The following is a 6,097-nucleotide window of genomic DNA, read 5'->3' as shown; positions in this document are numbered from 1 at the left end:
CAGTATACTACTACAGAGGGATCTGGATAGATTGGAGGCTTGGGCAGATAAGTGGCAGATGAGGTTTAACACTGACAAATGTAAAGTTATGCACATGGGAAGGAATAATGCAAGTCACCCGTACATACTAAATGGTAAAACACTCGGTAACACTGACATGGAAAAGGATCTAGGAATTTTAATAAACAGCAAACTAAGCTGCAAAAACCAGTGTCAGGCAGCTGCTGCCAAGGCCAATAAGATAATGGGTTGCATCAAAAGGGGCATAGATGCCCGTGATGAGAACATATTCCTACTACTTTACAAATCACTGGTCAGACCACACATGGAGTACTGTGTACAGTTCTGGGCTCCTGTGAACAAGGCAGACATAGCAGAGCTGGAGAGGGTCCAGAGGAGGGCAACTAAAGTAATAACTGGAATGGGGCAACTACAGTACCCTGAAATATTATCAAAATTAGGGTTATTCACGTTAGAAAAAAGACGACTGAGGGGAGATCTAATTACTATGTATAAATATATCAGGGGGCAGTACAGAGATCTATCCCATCATCTATTTATCCCCAGGACTGTGACTGTGACGAGGGGACATCCTCTGCGTTTGGAGGAAAGAAGGTTTGTACACAAACATAGAAAAGGGTTCTTTACGGTAAGAGCAGTGAGACTATGGAACTCTCTGCCTGAGGAGGTGGTGATGGTGAGTAGAATAAAGGAATTCAAGAGGGGCCTGGATGTATTTCTGGAGTGTAATAATATTACAGGCTATAGCTACTAGAGAGGGGTCGTTGATCCAGGGAGTTATTCTGATTGCCTGATTGGAGTCGGGAAGGAATTTTTTATTCCCCTAAAGTGAGGAAAATTGGCTTCTACCTCACAGGGTTTTTTTGCCTTCCTCTGGATCAACTTGTAGGATGACAGGCCGAACTGGATGGACAAATGTCTTTTTTCGGCCTTATGTACTATGTTACTATGTTACTCTAGACCAAACAGCAATGCTGATCCATTCCCAGGAACCGAAGACGTCACCTATGCCATAGAAGAATCATACCGTCCAAAAGAAAGAGTCACGCTCGGAACCCAGTCCTACAAACAAGAGAGCCCAGAGCCACGTGACAAAACTCCAGCTAACTTCCCTGCACACCGAGGAAGCCAGCTTCCAGTCCAGCCTGCAGAGCCACCTTATCCCACAAGACGGTATGATATGGGCTGGCCTAAGTCAGAGACTCCATACAGGTATGATCGCCCACCACACTCTCACTGTGACTTTCCACCTCCAACCAACCTTAGTAGTACCCAGAGCACAATAGACTTTGCCAGGTTCTTTACTAAATGTGAGCTAGTTACAAAGGGACTGGCGAAGTTCAGTGATCGCCCTGAAAACTATAGAGCATGGCGGGCCTCCTTTTATAACATTACAAAAGACTTGGGTCTGTCACACAGTGAGGAGATAGACTTCCTTGTAGATCGGCTTGGAAAAGACTCTGTAGAACATGCCAAGAGAATCAGGGATATTAATATAAACTACCCAGAGACTGGCCTAAAAATGATCTGGGATAGACTTGATGAATGTTATGGTTCTGCAGAGGTCATAGAGGATGCGTTGTTTAAAAGAATTGACGAATTCCCTAAAATATCTAGCAAAGGGTTCCAGAAACTTAGGGATTTAAGTGACCTACTGATGGAATTACAGGTTGCCAAAGCTGAAGGGGATTTACCGGGGCTTGCTTTCCTCGACACTGCCAGAGGTGTCAAACCGATTGTATTAAAGCTTCCCCACAACCTGCAGGAGAAATGGGTCTCCCACGGGTCAAGGTACAAACATATCCACAATGTGCCATTCCCTCCCTTCAGTGTGTTTGTTGACTTTGTAAGGCTAGAGGCCAATATTCGTAATGACCCTAGCTTTGATCTATCACAGTCTTGTGCCACTCCCTATGACCACAGACCACACAAAGGATCAGTGGCAGTGCACAAAACTAACATTTCACCTGCAGATTCTTACAGGCATTACAGCTCCGCCAGCCGCGAAACAGTCAAAGATCCTGGTAAGCAGTGCCCTCTACACAAGAAGCCACACCCTCTTCTGAAGTGCAGAGCCTTTAGAGAAATGTCCATAGGAGATCGCAAAGCCTTCCTCAAGGAGAACCGCATCTGCTACAAGTGCTGCTCATCAACATCACATATTGCCAAAGACTGTCAGGTTAGTGTAAAATGCACTGAATGCAACAACTCAGATCACAACACGGCCTTACATCCTGGGCCTTTCCCATGGACCTCATCACAGAGTAACGGTGCCAGAGAGCATGGCGGGGAGGAAAGTAACTCTGAAGCTAACCCACCAGCAGTTACTTCACAATGCACTGAAGTCTGTAAAGGACTCATAGGCGGCAGGTCCTGCTCAAAAATCTGCCTAACAAAAGTATACCCAAAGGGCTGCAGAGACAAAGCCATCAATGTTTACGCTATCCTAGATGACCAAAGTAATGCGTCCCTAGCCAAATCTACTTTCTTTGACATTTTCAACATCAAAGGGCCTAACACTCCTTATTCTCTAAAGACTTGTGCGGGTACTGTAGAAACAGCGGGGAGGAGAGCTAGTGGCTACCTAATTGAATCCATAGATGGTAAAACGTGTCTTTCCTTACCAACTATTACTGAATGTAACCAAATCCCTGATAATAGACACGAGATCCCTACACCAGAGGTAGCCATACATCACCCCCATTTACAGCGTATAGCCCATCTCTTAAAACTCGATCCTAACGCTCAGATAATCCTACTCCTAGGGAGAGATATCTTACAAGTTCATAAAACTAGAGAACAGATTAATGGCCCACATCATGCTCCTTATGCCCAAAGGCATGACCTAGGATGGGTCATAGTAGATGTCTGCTTAGGAAGCATACACAAACCAACCTCCATTAATAGCATGCTCACGAGCACATTAGATAATGGACGTCCCTCTATTTTCCAACCATGTAAAAACAACTTCCTCATAAAGGAACTGCCACATAGTACTCAACTACCTTGTTCTTTCATAGACTCTGTAGACCACGACATAGCTTGTGACAGTGACGAAGACCACTTAGGTTGCTCAGTGTTCCAAAGGACCAAGGAAGACAATCAGGTAGCAATGTCCCACGAAGACAGATTGTTTTTAGAAACCATGCAAAAGGAAATCACTAAGGATGAGACAAATAGTTGGGTCGCACCCCTTCCCTTCAGGCCTCAAAGACAACGTTTACCTAACAACAGAGAGCAAGTCTACAGACGTTTTGTTTCTCTAAGACGTAGCTTCCACAAGAAGCCAGAAATGAAAGATCACTTCTTTACTTTCATGAGGAAAATATTTGAGAATGGTCATGCTGAGGTAGCTCCCACCCTTAAAAACGCAGAAGAATGTTGGTATTTACCCATATTCGGGGTTTACCACCCAAAGAAACCAGGTCAAATTAGAGTAGTGTTTGACTCTAGTGCTAAATATGAAGGCGTCTCCCTAAACGACGTCCTGCTCTCAGGTCCAGATCTTAACAACAAGCTCCTAGGAGTACTGCTTCGTTTTCGTAAAGACTCTGTTGCCTTCATGGCGGACATTCAGCAGATGTTTCATTGCTTTCTCGTTAAAGAGGAACATAGAAACTTCTTAAGATTTCTTTGGTTTATTGATAATGACCCCACAAAAGATATTGCGGAGTACCGCATGCGGGTACATATCTTTGGTAACAGCCCCTCTTCTGCAGTTGCAACTTATGGTCTCAGACACTCTGCTCAGGAAGGCGAAATAGATTATGGGTCAGACGTCAGACAATTCGTAGAAAGAGACTTTTATGTAGATGACTGTCTAAAATCACTACCCACTGTTGAGGGCGCAGTAAGTCTCCTTAAGAGAGCTCAAGAAATGCTTGCATGCTCAAACCTGAGACTCCACAAAATAGCCTCCAATAGTAAGCAGCTGATAGAAGCATTTCCCTCTCAAGACCACTCAAACGACCTACAGAGCTTAGACTTAGGGACTGACTCCCTTCCTATACAACGTAGCCTTGGTCTCCTCTGGGATCTAAAATCAGACACGTTTACATTCCAAGTCAGCCAGGAAGAGAAGCCCTTTACCCGTAGAGGTGTCCTGTCTGCCATAAACAGTCTTTATGATCCCTTGGGATTCACGGCCCCAGTTACAATCCAGGGCAAATCACTACTTAGAGACTTAACTCAGGAGACATTAGATTGGGATCACCCACTTTCCCCTGAAAAAAGAAACATATGGATAGAGTGGAGAAACTCCCTAAAGACTTTATCTAACCTGCATGTTCCACGTTCTTACGCTCCTGTGCCATCCTCAGAAGTAAAAACACAAAAACTTTATGTATTCTCTGACGCGTCCGTCAAAGCAATTGCCGCTGTAGCTTATCTTAAAACTATAGACAACAAAGGTCAGTGCCACACAGGGTTTGTCATGGGCAAAGCAAAACTCGCACCACTTCTCGAACATACAATACCCAGGCTAGAACTCTGTGCCGCTGTACTAGCCGTTGAACTAGCTGAATTAATTACATCAGAGATAAACCTAGAGATTCGAGACACCGAGTTTTATACAGACAGTAAAGTGGTCCTGGGCTACATTTACAACCAAACTAGACGTTTCTATGTTTACGTTAACAACCGAGTGTTAAGAATCAGGAGGTCCACTTTCCCAAAACAATGGCACTTTGTACCTACTGACCATAACCCAGCAGACTTAGCAACCAGGTCAGTTGCTGCCAGTCACCTTAAGGACACAGTTTGGTTCAGGGGTCCTGCTTTTCTATACAACTCAGAACATTCTTCTGCCTGTGACTCATATGAGTTGTTAGATGCAGATTCTGACAAAGAAATCCGCCCTCAGGTATCTGTGCTACTTACTGTAAATTCGTACAATCAGCTCGGTAGCCACCGTTTCATCAGATTTTCCACCTGGAAGTCACTCGTGCGAGCTATCACCTGCTTAGCACACGTAGCCCGTTCCTTCAAGCATGCCCCATTTGTTATGGAATGTAACTGCAAAGGTTGGCACCATTGTAAGAATGGATACTCAGTAAGTGAGCTAGAACAATCAAAAAATAAAATTATTTGTTCCATGCAACAAGAGACATTCGCCAAGGAACTCTACTGCATCAACAACAAAAAACCTGTGTCAAAAGACAGTGTGTTAGTGAAGCTCGATCCAGTCCTTGACGAAAATGGTCTGCTAAGAGTGGGAGGGCGGCTTAAAGAGGCCAAATTATGGTTTAATGAGAAACATCCTATCATAATACCTGGTCATCATCATTTAGCTTCCTTGCTTGTCGAGCACTACCACAGTAAGATAAAACACCAGGGCCGACTATTCACCGAAGGAGCATTACGAGCTGCTGGGCTGAGGGTCGTTGGTGCAAAAAGGTGTATTAACAAATGTATATTCAAATGTATCACTTGCCGCAAGCTCCGCGGGGGTTTACAAACGCAAAAAATGGCCAATCTCCCATCCGACAGGGTTAGCATGGACCCTCCATTTACTAATGTGGGCCTTGACGTGTTTGGTCCCTGGTCCGTTATCACACGCCAAACAAGAAGTAGCCACGCTAGTTCCAAGCGATGGGCAGTCATTTTCAGTTGTATGTCAATTCGAGCCGTCCACATTGAAGTTATTGAGTCTATGGACACTTCTAGCTTTATAAATGCCCTCAGGCGCTTTATAGCAATCAGAGGTCCTGTAAAACAAATCCGCTCTGACAGAGGCACAAACTTTGTTGGAGCTGCTAATGAGCTAAAGATTCTCTCCAACTTGGATAATAACAGTGTAAAAAGATTCCTTAGTGAGCAAGGATGCACTTCGATTTTCAATTTCCCTCATTCTTTTCACATGGGAGGAGCCTGGGAAAGAATGATTGGCATAGCCCTCAGAATCTTGAACTCTATCTTCCTACAAGTGGGCAATGCTAGACTCTCTCATGAATGCCTTACAACCTTTATGGCCGAAGTCTCAGCCATTATCAATGCCAGACCCTTGGCTCCAATATCAAATGACCCAGGAGATCCAATACTGCTTACACCTGCCTCTCTACTTACCCAAAAGACTGGT

Source organism: Bufo bufo, chromosome 1, assembly GCF_905171765.1.
Source record: "Bufo bufo chromosome 1, aBufBuf1.1, whole genome shotgun sequence".
In the NCBI taxonomy this organism is placed as follows: domain Eukaryota; kingdom Metazoa; phylum Chordata; class Amphibia; order Anura; family Bufonidae; genus Bufo; species Bufo bufo.
The sequence above is the reverse complement of the archived record's forward strand: the minus strand, read 5'-3'. Positions refer to the sequence as shown.